This window comes from Mustela lutreola, chromosome 6 (assembly GCF_030435805.1).
Source record: "Mustela lutreola isolate mMusLut2 chromosome 6, mMusLut2.pri, whole genome shotgun sequence".
Classification (NCBI taxonomy): Eukaryota; Metazoa; Chordata; class Mammalia; order Carnivora; family Mustelidae; genus Mustela; species Mustela lutreola.
The window spans coordinates 138,872,348-138,890,658 of NC_081295.1; positions in this window are offsets into that span (position 1 = coordinate 138,872,348).

Here is an 18,311-nt window from a genome sequence, read left to right on the forward strand (position 1 = left end):
CACTCGCAGAGTATTTCATTTCCTCCTGCCTGCTTAAGTTTTTCACCTTAAGGTATCTTCCTCTCTTATATTCCCTAGCCTCCTTCTTAACCTCATTTCATTTCTGTTTCCTCCACTAGCCTGCAAGCCTCTGAGACCATCAGGGAGCTTTGGATTATTTTATTTATTTAATAAATTATTTAGTTATTTAATTCTTTTTTTTTTTTTTTTTTTTTTTTTTTTTTAAAGATTTTATTTATTTACTTGAGAGAGAGACAGTGAGAGAGAGCATGAATGAGGAGAAGGTCAGAGAGAGAAGCAGACTCCCCATGGAGCTGGGAGCCCGATGCGGGACTCGATCCCGGGACTCCAGGATCATGACCTGAGCCGAAGGCAGTCGTCCAACCAACTGAGCCACCCAGGCGTCCCTAGTTATTTAATTCTTTAAAAAATATTTTTAAAGATTTTATTTCTTTATTTGTCAGAGCGAGAACACAAGCAGGGTGAGCTGCAGGCAGTGGGAGAAGCAGACTCCCTGCTAAGCAAGGAGCCCAATGCAGGACTCGATCCGGGGACTCCAGGATCATGACCTGAGCCCAAGGCAGACACTTAATGGATTGAGCCACCCAGGTGTCGCCAGATTTTTTTCCTAAACCTAGACATCTTAGTCAAGTGACGGATATATAGAGAGAATGAATGCATAATGAATGTGCAGTGTCAATAAACATGGTATGTCTTATAAGGGAGGAATTCTGGAAAGCCAGGAAAGCACACAGAAAAGGCCTCTAATCCAGTCTTGAGAAGTGGAGAGGTTTTCCTGCGAACTGTGGAGTGAAAGCAGGCCAGGTGAGGAGCAGAAAGAAAGGCCATTCCAGGAAGAAGAAATAGCTCGACCCTGGGAGGGAGGCCCAGGTGCCTGGGAAACCTGGTGTGCTTGGAAGTCACACGTAGTCCAACGTGGCGTCAGAGCAAAAGGAGGGCTCGGACCAGGCGGAAGAATCCAGCAAACCACGAGATGGTGTTCAGAATCCATCCAGAAAGCTCGAGGAGCCAAAGAAGCAAATGAAAAAAAAGTGCCGTCAGCAGATGGTTACTTGAGAAACACGGGAGTGTAGAAAACGGATTGGACGGGGAGCCAGACAGGGGACAGGAACAGCCGTTACCAAGATGGTTCAATAATCCCACTAAAAGAAGATAAGGATGAATTAGGGCAGAGGCTGGCAACGTTTTCCGTGAAGGGCCAGAGAGTAAACATGGGGGGGGGGGGGGTTCCACTCTGCGATGGCAGCCAAAAAGCAGCCAGGTGGAGTTTGCCGATGAAGGGGCGTGGCTATTCTCCAATTGGACTTTATGTACAAGCCAGACCCGGTTGGCAGGCTGAATTGGGGGTAATTCAGAGAGAAGGGGAAGGGAATGCAAGAGTGAGGCAGAGATAGAGCCAGGAGGACTGGGGGTTAACTGGCTGTGACTGGGGGATGGGGAGGAGCCCCTCGCTCAGCGCACACCCCCAGGGGAACAGGTGGACTGTGGGTCCACCTAGGAGGACCTCTCTATTTCCATTCTGAAAGACCCCAAGAACTCAGTGCAAAGTTGTGCCGCGGTCCAGGGAAGAACAACCAAAATTGGAATGATGGGGGGAGAAAAGTCTCCCTGGGCCTTGAATTTAGGGATTCCTCCCACACACGCCTTAACAACAGCAGCAATGATTGACCTCTGTCTCCTCGGCTCCCTTCACCTGTCGCCCACAGGCTGCTTTCTTTCCCCTCCTATTCCAGGTCCCCACGGTGATGCTCTGCGTTCTCCCTCCCACCAGAAGCCTCTCCAAGGCAGATAAGGCTGTGGAAAGGCAGCTCAGAGAGCTGGACTGAGAATCAGAGAGTGTCGGGCTGCGGGGGTGGGGGGGAGGGTGGGGACAGTTGCCAGAGAACAGCGTGTGGCTTCTGGGTCTTCCCGGAGATGAGGAGATGCTAATTTCACTAACAGACACGCAGAAGGCAGCAGAGGTGACACAGCAATAATAATACTAGGACAGTAAAACCAGATCCCAAGGGACCAAGCAAGGGGTTCCATGTCCGGCTTACTCCCCCAGTGGTGGGCAGCCGGCCTTGGCAGGGAGGCAAGCAGGCACGTCCTTGAGCAGTGGACAGGCAGCAGGAGGAAGCCACATTCTCCAGAAGTGGCTCCTTTTCAACAGTTTTAAAGGTCATGTGTGGACCTGACAGTTGGCAAGCCCGTGGCGAAAACGCTCCCAGGAAACATTGTGCAAGGGAGCTCTGGAGACCCACCGGTCCAGGGGCAGATGACGGCCTTAGACTGGGGCCTACCTCGGCTTCCCCAGCCCCACCGCCACCCACCCATGGCTTCCCCGGCCCCACCGCCAGCAGGTAGGAGCCCGGCCAGGAGACAGAGGGCAGAGGGGCGCTGAAGGGGCAGCAGCAAGTGGGTCCGGGCCCAGCTCCAGCCCCCACCAATCACCCGGAGCGACCTCTCAGGACAGGTAGTATGACAGTAGCGCAGCGGCCGGTCTGTGCCTTGTGGCCCACAATCAGCCTCTAGGATTGCAAGAGCAGGCCCAGCCTCGGAGAGCTCTCCCCCGCTGCCCGCGGGCTCGATGGTGGTTAGAGGTAAGTGCACCGGGGATTTTAAAATACAGCTACCGAAGGAGCAAGACCAGACCGTCTGCTCGTCTTGGATGCATTCTGTGCTGTACAGGGTTGAGAAGGAGCTTGCGTGGGGACGGAAGGGGTCATCTGCCCCAGCCCCAGCCTCAGGGCCCACCCACCCGCAGCCTGGGCTCCCGCCCCTGTCAATCCTGTGTGCCCAGCCCTGCCTCCTCCTCCCACACCTCCTCTCTCAGGCTGCACACAGCAGGCCCGGGCTGCTTCACCTGCCCCTGAGCTCCCGGCCGGACAGCCCGGGGCCTCCGCCATCCCACAACCTGTTCTGCAGCCCAGATCCTGAGGGGCTGCTAGCAGATCCGCCGAGCAGGGCTTCTGCCCAACAGCCAGGAAAGGCTGGAACCGACATGGTAGTGCTACACACACACACGGACTCACACATGGACACACACACTCTTTACACACACAGTCACACACACTCTCTGTACACACGGACACACTCTACATGCACACAGGTACACACACTCTCTCTACAGACATACACACATACATGCACATACTCTCTACACACACATACACACACATATACGCTCTCCACATACAAACACATGCATGCACACCGTCTATATACACACAGGGACATATAAATACACATGGAACACACAAAAATACACATACATACATGGACAGACACATAGACATATACACAGAGACTTACATACGCCACACATACATACACACAGGCACACATATACACATACCTAAACACTTATATACACAGACACACAAAACACATATGTGCACACAGAGAAACAGGCACAAACATACACACATAGGCATACATACACACATATAAACTGAGACACACAGAGACACACATGCACATACACACAGACGTGCATACACAAACCTTCCTAGTTTCGATCTGTGGCAGATCTGTGACAGGTTCAGGGCTGACTGACGAAGACCCCGCACGCACTTCCTAGAAGTCTGTCTGCAGACCCCATGTCCTGCGACCCCCAGGGCGGGCAGGTGCACGTGTCAGAATGCGGCATCTCAGAGGCGTCGGTGCCCTAGCTGGGTTTGGTTCGTGTGGCTTGTCCAAACTCTGCCCGCTTCCCATTGGTTTTCAGTCACTCACAGGAGCTCAGTGACAAGCAGAGAATTGTCCCTGGATGATGAACCCAGACAGCCACCTCCGTCTTCCCTCCCTCTACCCCAGAGTCTCCGCTTCCCATTTATGCCATGGAAGCTTCCAAATGGGCAGTGGTCCTGGCTGACCAGAACTTCGGGACTCTGAGGAGCTGGAGCAGCCCAGCATCAGGGGGATGTCTGGGCCTGCACTGACACGGCCTGACGGCCGGGACAGTTTCGGGGTCACCGGCCCCAGCTAGACTCCAGGCCACTCTCAGAGCAAACCAGCCCTCCCCTCACCCATATTCCCGAGTGAGGTCAGGTGAGGCTGGGACCCTGCGCTAGCAGGCCTGGCCCAACCACCCTGTGGGGCTCCTTCTCTCTGTACCCTCCTGCTGAGTGAGCCACATGGGCTAGGAGAGGAAAGCAGTCGGCACGGCCAGAACGGGGGCTCTCGCTGAAGGGGGAGGACGCCAGACCCGGGCTTCTGATGGAGCAGACACCCCACAGCCACTTCTTGAGCCAGACAGACCAGGATCCCTCCCAGGCTGGAAAGTCCGCACTCAACCCCACATGGGGTCCCGAGCAAGCCTCCTCCACAAACCAAGATCGATGCTATTTGACGCTGCGATCACACGCTATCTGTGCCTCCCTTTCCAGACAGTAAAGCAGGATGACAACAGCCCCAACCTGAACACGTGCCACAGGGCACATGGGATGGGGGCTGCCCCGCAGAAGGGTGGGACCTAGGTCTGAGGAAGGACTGTCTTGGCCCTAAAAGACCGAAGACCTCACAGACCCAGTGCCAGCATCTTCCTCCCCCTGTCCTTTGATGAGAGCACACATAAAAAGTGAAAGAAAGAAACTCAAGACTTTCCTCTTTCCACGTAGAACCAAAGAAGCCCAATTAGGGTCTCAAATCTAGAACTGAGCGTATCCATAATTTCTCTAAACCAGCGCTTCTGTTGAGGCAGGGGGAGCGGGAAGAGAGACTAGGCCTCGTCCCCATTCTAGCCTGTGGCTGCAGAGTGACCCCCCGGCACTTCCTCACACACTCATGCACACACTCACACATGTTCTTACACACGCACACACAGTCACACCCCACACACGTTCTTGCACACTCACCCATATTCACACCCGCACATACTCTCACTTGCTCACACATTTCCACACACTCATACATACACTCACTGCTGCACGCTCTCAGCTCACACACACACACACACACACACACACACATACCCTGATCGAAGGGCGACACCGCTGCCGGACTGATGAGAAAACAGCAACATCTGCCCCTTGATTCCACATAATAAGTCAACCATTAACCTACGGCAGAAACTAAAGCACAGGTGTGGTTAACAGCCACAAATGCCACCAGGCCACGGATCGTGTGGGGCCCTCCTGGTCCGCCAGCCTCTGGCCTCTCTCCCAGGGCAGCTGCAGTCCTAAACGCTTCTCATCAGCACATTGCGCACCCACTGATACTGACTTAGCCAGCAAACAACCCGCAGCCCCCAGGATGCCTGGTCCACAGAGCATCAACTGAAAACTTAAGCAGAGGGAACAGCTTAACAAGAAAGAACATTCATTTTTTCTTTTTTTTTTTTTAGATTTTATTTATTTATGTTTAGGGACACCGGGGTGGCTGTGGCTCAGTCAGTTAAGCATCCGCCCTGGGCCCAGGTTATGATCCCAGGGTCCTGGGATCGAGTCCAGAATCGGGCTCCTTGCTCAACGGGGAGCCTGTCTCTCCCTCTGCCTACCATTCCCCCTGCTGTGTTCACTCTCTCTTGCTCTCTCTCTCTGACAAATAAGTAAATAAAATCTTTTTTTAAAAATATTTTGTTTATTTTTAGAGGGAGGGAGACGAGAGAAAAAAACGTGTGCATAAAATGTGGGGAGGGGTGGAGGGAGTCTCAAGCAGATTCAGTGATGAGCGCAGAGCCCGACTCAGCACCTGATCCCAGGACCCTGAGATCATGGCCTGAGCCAAAATCAAGAGTCAGATGCTCAACCCATGAAGCCACCCAGGTGCCCCAAGGAAGGGCATTCTAATACATGCTACAACATAGAGGAGCCTTAAGCACATGGTGTCAAGTGAATTTAAACAGTCACAATCAGGACAAATTCTGGATGATTCCAACTATGCTAGGCCCCTAGAGTCGTCAAATTCACAGAGGCAGAAAGTAGAAGGGTGGTTGCCAGGGGCTGGGGGAGAGGGAGGGGTCAGCATTTAATGGGCGCAGTTTCATTTTTGCAAGATGGAAAGTTCTAGAGAAAGACGTTGGTGACAGTTGCACAATAATGTGAATGTGCTTAATGCCTCTGGCCTGCACACTGAGAAAACAGTGAAAATGGTAAATCTGGCTTGGTGTATTTTACCAGAACTTTTTTTTTTTTTTATTTAAATCAGAGAGAACATATCATCCCACCAAACGAAGAGGTAAGCAGTGCGGCGCCGACCATGAGCTCCTCCAAGGTTTCAGAATTCAGGGAAGACTTCAAGGAAAAGAAAGAACTCCCAGGGCTGTCCACCCCCTTCTTGATAAGCTGAAAAGTGCTGACAAAACAGGCAGTCCAGGCCAGTGAAGTGTAAAGGCTGTTTTAAGCTCCAGAAAGCTCCAGTCACCAAGGCATAGCAGAGCACCGTGGATGTGACCATATAACATATATTCCAAGACCCAGCTCTTTTGAGAGGGAAGCAGCGCTATTGATAATTACACCAGACAAGGGTATGTCATACTCTGGGACACAGAGGGATGAGCCTGGGCATGGGGATCAGACAGACCTGGGTTCCAGTCCCAGCTTGGGCACCTACTTGAGCAAATTACTTTCTGTCCCCATGCCTCAATTTCTCCACCAGTAAAGTTTCTATCTCGTGAGGTTATTGTGAGTAGCAAACATAAGATGAAAAAAGCTTCCAATCCAGGGGTGCCTGGGTGGCTCAGTGGGTTAAGCATCTGCCTTCAGCCCAGGTCATGATCTCAGGGTCCTGGAATTGAGTCCCACATCAGGTTCCTTGCTTAGTGGGGAACCTGCCCCTCCCTCTTCCTCTGCCTGTCGCTCTGCCTACCTGTGCTCCTGCTCTCTCTCTCCTCCCTCAAAATCTACTGAGGGGAAGGGGGGCAGAGGGAAAGCTTCCAATCCAGAATCTGGCACTCCTTAAATACTACAAGCCTGCAATCTCTTATCTGCAATTCTGGAATTCAACAATCTCTGAAAACTGAAAGCTTTTCAAATGCATTTGGTGGCAAAACCTGACCATGACCAATGTCTGACTATTTAGAATCTTTATCCCACTTGGTGTAATTTATCTTTATCTTTTGCTGCAGAAATATTAATGTGTCTGATGACAGGGTGCTGCCCCAGTGTGTATGTGTGTGTGTGTTTTACGTCTAAAACATAGAAATGCCCTTGTCCTCAGAGCATTAGCACAAAATTTAAGCAGAGGGAACAGCTTAACAAGGAAGGACATTTTTTTTTTTTTTTAGATTTGTTTGTGTGTGTTTTCTTCCAAAAGTCCAAACTTTCTGTATTGGGTTGGAAGGACGAGGACTTTCATTATAATTTCAGCGTCCTGTACAGATTTAAATCTCTTGTCACTTGTAGATACAGTTATGGAATTTTATGTTGTGTGAAAAATGCCATGTTCACTTTAAAAAAAGAAAGTAACGTAAAATAATATGTAATCTATGCTCTTGCTTGTTTTATTTATTTATTTATTTATTTTTATTATTTGAAAGAGATCACAGGTAGGCAGAGAGGCAGGCAGAGAGAGGTTTGGGGAGGGGGAGCAGGCTCCCTGCTGATCAGGGAGCCCGATGCAGGGCTCCATCCCAGGACCCTGAGATCATGACCCGAGCTGAAGGCAGAGGCTTTAACCCACTGAGCCACCCAGGTGCCCCACTTGTTGTTTGTTTTAAAAAGTATGTAAGCATCTGCTTATCTGTGCATAGACCATCTCCAGAAGCATTCTTTGGGGTGGGAACAATGATCATCTCTAGAAACAGAGATACTGAGATTGGGAAGAAGAAAATTGATGTTGAAATTTTTACTCCACATACAGAACCCATTTTTTAAAACATGAATGATTAAGGTCAAAGATACTTCATACCCCTTCGGATGGCTAGAGGTGTAGGGAAAAAAGAAAGACAACAGCCAGTGATGGCAAGGATATGGAGTGAAGGGATCCTTTGTGTACTGTTGGTGGGAAAGCAGAATAACTCATCTGTGGGAAACCAAATGGCGGTTCCTCAAAAAATTAAAACCAGAAGTACCATAGGATCCAGCAACTTCACTTCTGAGTATGAACACAGGAGAATTGAAAGCAGGGTCTCCCGCAGATTGTTGCCCCCTGCCCCCACCCACGTTTCTCAGCAGCATTATTCCCAGTAGCTGAAAGGTCCAAGCCACCCAAGTGGATGGATGGATACACAAAACGTGGCCTAGACATACCGTGGAATATTCTTCAGCCTCAAAAAGGAAGGAAGTTCTGACACAGGGATGAAGCTGGAGGCCATCGTGTTCAGTGACCTAAGCCACCTCATAAAGGACAGTCCCCCTCCATGAGGTCCCCAGAGAAGTCAAGTTCACAAAGACAGAAAGGAGAAGGGAGGCTGCCAGGGGCCAGGTGGGGGGCAGGGAGAAGGAGAAGTTAGCCGTCAATGGGGGCCACACTGCAGGCTGGGAAGGTGAAGGCGTTCTGGGGATGGGTGGAGGGGCTGGCCGGGCTCCACAACCATGTGGCCCTACTTCATGCCACTGAACTTGACTCCCAGAAGCAGTTAAGATGGCAAATTTTATGTTATGTGTATTTTACCACAATTAAAAATAAAGTTAAAAAAAAAAAAAAAAACCTCTTGGGTCACAAATCCCCTCAGATACGCCTGCGTGGCCAAAGCCAAACCTTCCTGGGAGCTGCAGGCGGCAGACAGCACAGGCTCAGGGACCTCTGAATAATGCATGAGTCACAGGGTGGTTGTCAGGGCTCTGCTGCCCCTGCTGACCACAGAGTGCCCTCAGGAAGGGCGGGTGTGGGGCCAGCGTTGAGCGGGGAAGGGAGTTGAAGCAGGTGCTGGGCTGGAGTCCGGTGCGGGCCAGGCTGGCGGCAGCCCAACTTCAACACAGGCTGTGGGAAGCTGGGGCCTGGTTGTGACCAGGGTCAGGCTCCTAGGCGCACCCCAAAGAAGTCATTGCAAGATGCTCTGGACATGGAGGAGTGGGGGATGGGCAAAGTGCGTGAAGGCAGCGGGAGATACAGTATTCCAGTTATGGAAGGAATAAGTCATGGGAATAAAAGGCACAGCATGGGAACAGAGTCAAAGATGCTCTTACAGCCTGTGTGGGGACAGATGGACACACTGGCGGTGAGCACAGCAGAACACAGAAACTTCTCAGATCAACTTGTTGTACCTGAAACAAATGTAGCGTTGTGTGTCAACTATGCTCAACGAAGAAGGTGCTCTTACCGAGACATGGGTGCCTCCCACCAGCGTCCCAACCGTCCCAGGAAAGGGTTGAGGGGTCTCTGTTTCTCTTCAAAAGAAGATCCCCCAAAGGCCAAAGAGGCAAATAGAAAGCATAAATAAGATCCCCCTCTTTCTTTAATACCTTGGCACCAAGTTTCTCTTTTTATCTTTTCTTTTTTTTTTTAAGATTTTATTTATTTATTTATTTATTTGACAGAGAGAGAAAGATCACAAGTAGGCAGAGAGGCAGGCAGAGAGAGAGGAAGGGAAGCAGGCTCCCTGCTGAGCAGAGAGCCTGTTGCGGGGCTTGATCCCTAAGATCATGACCCAAGCTGAAGGCAGAGGATCAACCCACTGAGCCACCCACGCGTCCCATCTTTTCTTTGTTTTTTTTTTAAGCTGACTTTAAAGGAAGGTCCTTTGGATGCCTGGGTGGCTCAGTTGCTTAAGAGTCTGCCTTCAGGGTGCCTGGGTGGCCCAGTGGGTTAAGCCGCTGCCTTCAGCTCAGGTCATGATCTCAGCGTCCTGGGATGGAGTCCCACATCGGGCTCGCTGCTCAGCAGGGAGCCTGCTTCCTCCTCTCTCTCTGCCTGCCTCTCTGCCTACTTGTGATCTCTCTCTGTCAAATAAATAAATAAAATCTTAAAAAAAAAAAAAAAGAGTCTGCCTTCAGCTCAGGTCATGATCCCGGGGTCCTAGGATGGAGTCCCACATCAGGCTCCCTGCTTAGCGGGGAGTCTGTTCTTCCCTCTCCCCCTGTGTCTTCTCCAGCTTGTACTCTCTCTCTCACTCACTCTTTCTCTCAAATAAATAAAATCCTTTAAAAATAATAATAAATAAAAATAAATAAAGGAAGGTCCTTTCTGGCTGATTAGAGTATTTGGCTTGTTTCTATGCACCAATTAGCAATTTCAGTTATTTCTGGGTTTCTCCTTACCAGTAAAATGTGACCCACCTTGGGCTCGGACCTCCAGGGCCCCCTTCATGAGGAGGCTCACCCGCAGGTATCCGGGGAGGAGCCTGGGGAGTGGGTTCCAGTGCTCCCTCTGATCCAGGTTCCACAGGCAGGCCCATGGCTCCCCTGGCCCTAGGCTCCTCATCTGATGAGTTAGGGAAATGGTGTCCAGTCAGGGAGTCTAACAGAGGAAATGTAATGTGGGCGCAGTGGTTACAGAGATGCTGGAAGAACTGAAAACCCAATCCCAGACTGAAGTAACAGAAGATTCCATGCACCTTACGGTTGGAAAGGGACCATTATCTGTGCCTGAACTCTGGGCAGTCTGGCAGAGCGGGAACCCTGGAAAGGGTCTGTCCAACAAGCGTGCCCGCACAGAGCACGGCTGTTAGAGATCCTGGCCGGCTCAGAGTGAGATGGAGGAAACACCCCAGCCTTTCCCTTCCTCCAGCGCTCTGACTTATCCTCCTTCACTGAACCCCCTCGGGCTGAACCCAGCCCGAAGCCAGGCAGCTAGGGAGCCTGGGAGATGTAGTTTGTAAAACAGACTGTTGCAAAATCCAAAGCACGGCAGCGGAATCCAGGCAAAAGACCAGCAAATCCAGCCAAGGCTGTTGCAATCCTCCCAGACTCAGAGCAGATTTTTTTCCCCCACTTTTTTGGTTCTGTTCTGGCATTTCTGCTTTAGATGCCCCATATGCAAAGGATATGAGTTAGAGTTAGACAGAAAAGAAACATTTTAATTGGGCGGCGAAGCTCCCTTCCCGAGCCAGCCCATCCCTCTGAACCCCCAAAGTGGATTTTGTGTCCTCTGTCTCCCCTCTTGCCAGATCAGGCACCCCCCACCACCACCATAGACACCTCTGCTCCATGCCATCTCTCAGCAAGGAGCGGCCTATACTAAGCAGGCATAAGATGTGGACCAGACACAGATGTGGAGTCAAACCAGCCAGGGGGAGGAGGAGGCGGCTTACTGGTTTCCACACCATCTGGAGAAGCAAGAATACTATTTCCTCTACCAGGGCTGGGCTTCCAGGTACAGAGAACAGAGGTCACTATGGTCCAATGGGCTGAGCATAGGGTAGGAACTCAATTGCTCTTTGTTTCAACTGAGCTGAGGTACCCAACCTTGTGTGACCTTGAGCCAAACACCATTCTTGGGATGCAACCTGCTCTACAAGATGAGGAAGACGTGACTAGGAAGGCCAGCTGGAGCACCATGAAAGGTAACCATTGTGCACAGAAATACCCAGTGATGGCAAAGCCCAGCATTCATGCCGTGCCCTTCCTGAGTTCTGATCTCATACCTGACCTCGCTAGTTCTTCAGACCATCCTGGTGAAGGAAGGGGAGGGACTTTAAGCCACGCTAGACAAAGAGAGACACCAAGGCACTGAAAATACACAGCAACCAGCATGGCGAGTCAACCCAGCATCAGCTTCAAGGCCAGTAGCGTCAGCCTCCACCTGCTTGAACTGACCCATAGGGGACCACTTACCTCCTAAGCCCAAGGGTTCCGGGGTAGCTCAGGAACATGGCTCTTTGCCATTAGGTCTAGGATGGACAGGAAGAACAAACAAAAGGAGGGGCAGGGAGGTAAAGAAAAAAAGAGAAAACAGAGATAAGGAAAGGAGCTACGATGGAAAAGGTGGATAGGAACACACAGTTTAGGGAATCGTTCTGTGAGAGGCTCGGGCTCTGCAAAGCTAGGTTTTACCAGCCCTGAAGGCTTTGATGCCTTCCAGCATCATTCGCTGGGACTGGAAATTCACCAGGATGGTTTGAATAAGAAGCCAGGCCCCCTCGCGCTAATCTGGGGTAGCTCCCATTATCAGTGGAACTTTTCCTCCCCGCGGGGCCCAGCCGATGACTCTCGAAGTCCCGTGCCTTCCTCTGTAAGATGCTGTTGTGTAACGTGGCAGAACAGATACTCATGTGGGTGTGCTGAAGCTCCAACATGTTTCTCTGCACCTGGCCGGCGGAATGCTTTCACGCAGATGGAGAGTGGCACCCGCCGCCTTTCCCTCCGGTTGCCCAGGTCCTCTTCATCCCTCCCACAGGCCTGGGCTCCTGTCAAAGACAAGCTCTTACTTCTTACAGAAGCTGGGCAGGTGTCCTTCACCAGGCACGCCAGCCGTTGTCAAAGATGGGACTAAAGTCTGGCTCTCGCATGGGACTTCTACTCACCTCTCTCTGACAGTCACCCTCCCAGCCGCCCGGAAAGCAGGGCTTCTGCTAAAATAAAAGACGTCTCTTCTCGTGTGACGTCCCAACACCTGCCACCAGATCCAGAAAGACACACAAATTCCACTTTTGCTCATTTTCACCCCAGGCATTTTCCAGAAAGTAGAGCCTTGTAAGAGAAAAGCATCCTGGACTCAGGTAGGTCTGTAGCAATGAATCTAGGCTGTAATCACGATGGCATCCTATAAACCAGAAAACTCCCCACTTAATAGGCTCACCTCGCCATTGGCCATCACAAAAATCGACTTGAGTCGCTCAATATTGCAATCAGTGTGCTTTTCATTTTATTTTATTTTATTTTATTTGGTGGGGGGGGGGGGGGACTTGGGAAAAATGACATTTTTTCTTTGGTTACTGTTGTCTGTCTCAGCCCCCAGAGTAGGTAATCAAACAAGCCATCCCTGGAGCAAAGGCCTCCCTTTCACATGTCCCCGCCACGCCCGACAGTGAGGCGGCCAGCCCTCCATCGGGCTGCGTGTGGAGCAGGCATTCTTGGCCGTTTGAGTCTTGCCATCAAGTTATGGATGGGAACAGGTGCCCATAATTCAGCATAACCCACCGAGCCTGACTTCACTTTCTCTGGAAACCTCTTGATTTAGGAGCACAAGCTCCCGGCTCCTCGCAGGCTAGCCTGTAAACATCTCGGTCTGGATTTGCCGAGGTGGGTTGCTAAATTTAATTGCCAGTTTCCATCCCATGTGACGGTGTGTGACAGGCCAGCTCACGGGGTGAGTTAGCCAAGGGGTTTTAAATAAATGCTTTCTGACGGAAAGGAGGTTAAAGCTCCCTGTGATTCACCAGCGAGCCCGGAGAGTCAGCGGCTCTGGGTTTGACTAGGGAGCCGCGGCGTGTTAATCTCCTAGCTCACTCACCGCTTCCCACTGGCCGCAGGGAGAGGGATGAGAGGCCTGTGCGAAGAGCTCCAGCCAGATCCCGGGGCCTCGCCAGCCGGGGCTGTCCCAGATCTCCATGACCTTGTTTGGAACACAAACAGCTGCGGGGACCAGCCTCAGCTTCTCCATCTGGAAAGAGGAACTGTTCACATAAAGTCAGGAGTGGCAGCGACTGTTTGGAACTTTCGGGAGGCGTGCCACCGAGACACAAACACAGTACTGTTGGCGAAAGCACCCACACCAGCCCAGACAACAAACCCTCCAAGAAAGCAGCGTTAGTCTTGCCCCATGGCCTTGAAAGAAAAATGAAATAAAGTGCTGACGAGGTCTGTATCCTCCCTATTTCCTCGGGAAGCCCTCTTGTCGTTGCACACACGCTCTCTCTGCCTTCTCGAGTTACTCCAATGGTCGGAGCCACGGGGGCACGGCCTCACCGGGAAGTCTGGGAGAAATGCAGAGTCTCGGGCCCCCATCCATCCCTGCGGAGTCTGAATGTGCTGCCTAACCAGCTCCCCCAGTGAGGCAGAGGTGTTTTAGATTTTGAGAACCCCTGGTCTCAGGTGGTGCTTGTCACACTTTAGCCCACATTCGAATTCCCTGGAAAGCTTGTCAAAACATCGCTGGGCCCCGTCTGCAGAATTTCAGATTCAGTCGGTCTGGGATGGGGTTGGATAATGTGTATGCCTCCAGGTTCCCAGGTGATGATAATGCTGCTTATCTGGGAACCTCACTTTGAGAACCAGTGCTGGGTATTCCCCGTGGCAGGTCCTTTGGAGGGTGCCTTTCTCCCCAGGCCACTGAGGGTCCGTGATAACCTGCTATCTCTTCTTTGCCTCCCCGGGCCCGTGGAATTAGTGCATCCTGCTCTCACCGTGTCTCAACGTCTAGCTCTTAAATCATCTTTGATCTCTTGAATTCAGTCCGTGTTTCTCTCTCTCCCTTTTACTAGGACGGACAGAGCGCCAAAGAGCAGGTGTTATCCTAAAATGGAAGGAGTTCATGAACATCTTCCTTCTTCCTCCACCCTGGCGGTTCTAACATTCTGCTTATTTTTTCCACCAGAGTTATGCTGCTGGTTAAGGAGCTCGTAATGACATGACTAGCCCAGGACAGCCAAGTTTTCTTTACGACAGGACCGTTTGTCCTGTTCCATTTTCATCACACAAGCAACATGGTGACACATTTATTTAAAACCATGTGACACTGGAGAATAATGAATTAAAAGCAAAAGTCGACTGTGATGTCCCCATGCTCCCACGCCCTATTTTATTCTCCTCCCAGAGCTAATGATGATGGGCAGTTTACGTGTTTATCCTTTGGTGCTCTTAATCGATGTAAGATCAAATCGATGTAAACATAATAGATAGGCATGCAGACATGTATCTGTATATATTTATGTGATCATAGCCTAAGTGTTGTTCCACAACTTTATTTTATCAACTAGCAGTATTTCTTAGGGATCCTTTAAAATCCATAAATAAGCTCTTATGCTGTCACTTAAAAACGGCATGCCTATATTCCATAACTTGGATAAATCATATTTAACCATTCTATCGATGGCTTTTTATGTTTACCCCAGAATTTTGCTATTATGAACAATATTAAGTTAACATTGTCACGAATTCAACGGAGAAGTAGCCTGCCAAAAGGTGATGTCAGTTTAAAGGACCCCCAGCCACTGTGAAACTGTTTATTTCTGACCATTCCCCAGGGCTGGCTATGAACAGTCTTTCACATTTTTACCAATATATGAAAGATCTCTCATTATCTGAATGTGCATTTACCTTATTACCATATCCTTATTCAGATTGTCTCTCTTTTTTCTCGTGGGTGGTTGGGGGGTTTTTTTGTTTATTTGTTTGTTTTGTTTGTTTATTTGTTTCCTGGCTTTTTTTTTGTTCATTTGTTTTGTTTTGTTTTGGGTCGGGGGACAGTAAGAACAATAGTCTGGGCCTCAGTCTTTGGTCTATGAAAAATGTTGCAAAGTTTCATCCAAGTCTCTCACCTGACTTTTCCTCACGTTATGTCATCTTTCGTCCTGTAGAACTTCTAGTTTTTGTATAGTTTGGAATACACTTTCCATGGAATCCATGCATTGACAGAAATCCAATTCTTCCGATCGGCATTCTTCAGAGGCAAAATTGTCGTTTCAGCCAGAAATGGAAAGAACTTGGGAGAGGCAGTTGTAAGTAAAACCTAGCAGGGAACGAAAGGAATCAATAAAGGAAGAGGCAACACGGGAGTCAGAAAGGGCTGCCATTGGGCCACGATTCTCCACCAGCCTCTTGCATTTCTGCCCATCTTGCAGGCAGAGGCAGTGACCCCCTCTCCCCCGATGAAGTCTGGAGAAGATACCCCTTTCCCAGGATGTCTGCATAGAGAACAGCCCTGGAAGAGAGAGGTAGCGTCTCCCTCTGGGTCGCAGGGCTGGTTTGTTGACTGTCCGGCATGATAAGGATAAAGCCTTCTCCAGGAAAAGGTTGCAGTGTTGCTTATGGCCTGTTATAAAAGATTGGGGTTTCCCGAACTTGAAAGGGTAGAGGTGTCTTCTGGGTCAGTTTGCCCACCCGTAGGACCCATGGTTTGGAAAACCCGCACGAGAAAAAGATGATACTTTGGTTCCTGCTGTTGCTGTGAGTATTATGTTGTCCATTGTCTCTAACCCAGAGGTCTCAAAGTTTCCACTAGCATCCAAGTAGACAAAAATCTCAGAACCTTCACCTTTCTTGACAGACGCCAGGCAGTGGGAAACTAAAACACTTCACAAACTCAGCGCTTGTTTCAGTTGGACTTAACTGCCTACAGTACAGAACTCACCCAATCAAGTTTTTCTCTTAAACTGAGCAGTCCTTCATTGGTCAAAGAGAGAAATCTGTTGTTAAAAAAAAGTTCCATTTTGGGGCGCCTGGGTAGCTCAGTGGGTAAAGTCTCTGCCTTCGGCTCAGGTCCCAATCCCAGGGTCCTGGGATCGAGCCCCACGTCTGGCTTTCTGCTCAGCGGGAGCCTGCTTCCCTTCCTCTCTCTCTGCCTGCCTCTCTGCCTGCTTGTGATCTCTGTCTGTCAAATAAATAAATAAAATCTTAAAAAAAAAAAAAAGCTCCATTTTGTGTATAATTGCCACAAGTCTAACATTCAAAGCGTGTTTCCACTTAGATGAAGTAGATGTGGTCTGTGCAACTCCAGAGAAATGAACAGGTAGACAGAAAAAGTTCAGCTCAATACAGAAGGAAAAAATTGTTAACAATTAGAGCCATCCAAAGTGAATGCGTTTTGAGGGCATAAGCTCACTGCTGGTTTAGGTGGCCACTTACAGGATCTCTGTATCCATTCACATCTAAGTTTCCACTGGTGAGGAAGGCTGTTTCAGTGGACCATCTAATCAGATTTATTTTCATGCCCAGTAATGGAGGGGAGCTAGTAGGTCTAGCTGGGACCCTCAGAAAGCTGCACTTGGCGTGACCATCAAGAGTTTAAGGGATCGGTCTTGTAGAGACTCAGATCGAGCTCACCTGAAGCAAGTTGGGGCTGGAGAACGGATTCAAGCTAACCAGGTTCACCAAGATGAGAGCCTGATTTACTAACCTAAGAGCCAGCGCCTTAAATGTACAGCAAAAAACACACTTTTCCAATGAAGACAATTTTCTTTTCTTTTCTTTTCTTTTTTAAAGATTTTATTTATTTGACAGACAGAGGTCACAAGTAGGCAGAGAGGCAGGCAGAGAGAGAGAGAGGAGGAAGCAGGCTCCCCGCTGAGCAGAGAGCCTGATGCGGGGCTCGATCCCAGGACCCTGGGATCATGACCTGAGCCAAAGGCAGAGGCTTTAACCCACTGAGCCACCCAGTATCTCCTGAAGACAATTTTCTAGTCCAACATCCACAGCACCCCACCCCTCGCCAGCTTCTAGGTACTAAGGAAACAGAATTAATCACCACGTTTGTCAAGTTCACCAGACCAAGCAAAAGGGATTGAATGACCCCGGAGCTTGTTTTGTCTGGTAGAATGCATTAGGTAGTTGCATTAGGGAGTGATGAAAAATCTCTTCCCCAGTGAAGAATAGATTTTTTTAATGACCCGAATGGTCTTGTTCACTAAACACAATGTCTTTCTCCTTTGACTGGCCTGGAAATAGTCACCAATTCTTAGCATCATTCTCCCTTGCTAGATCCCAAGAGGCTCACTGCCTTATTACTTGTACTTATATAATGGTTTTGTGCATTGTAACGTATGTATGCGATATTTGTTGTTTTTTTAAAAAGAATTTCTGTATTTATTTGACACAGAGAGAGAGTGAGAGAGGGAACGTGAGCAAGAGAAGTGGAGGAGGGAGAAGCAAGCTTCCTGCTGAGCAGAGAGCCCAACATGGGGCTCGACCCCAGGACCCTGGGATCATGACCTGAGCTGAAGGCAGACATTAAACTGACTGAGCCACCCAGGCGCCCCGCAATATCGGTTATGAGTCTCCTCTTCAGTCAGGTGCTTTGTAAAGATATCTCAGCAAATACCTACATTTCATCAGTAATAAAAGAGTGTGACGCACCCCTAGATTTATTTTCTCCGTCCCAGCTCGTCTGTCTGCTAGGTGGCTACCCTTGTGCAGGATCACGCAACTTCTAGAAGCTTCTGTTTCCTCATCTGTAAAAGATTACAGTACCTACTTTGGATTAAAGATCAACAATCGTGTATATAAAAATACCTTATAATATCTAAATGCCTAAAGGGTTGTAAAGTAATAATGACACCAGTAATCATACCAGCAGGTAAGCCTCGTTACAATAGATGGCTTTCCCGCATCGAGCTCATCCCCTCTGTGGTGTGAGGGTCTTACTAACTTTTAGCTTTCCATTTCAATTAGCACTTTTTCTTTTTTAAATCCGGTCCCACATTCTAGTTTCCACCTCCCTTTGGAGACCAGAGCTGTCTCTGTAATGGTAAGGACTGAGAGATGTCTTTGTCCCGCCCTGCAAATGTGGATCCTGTGGGACACTGTGCGCAGAGGGCTCATCTCAACAGCAGT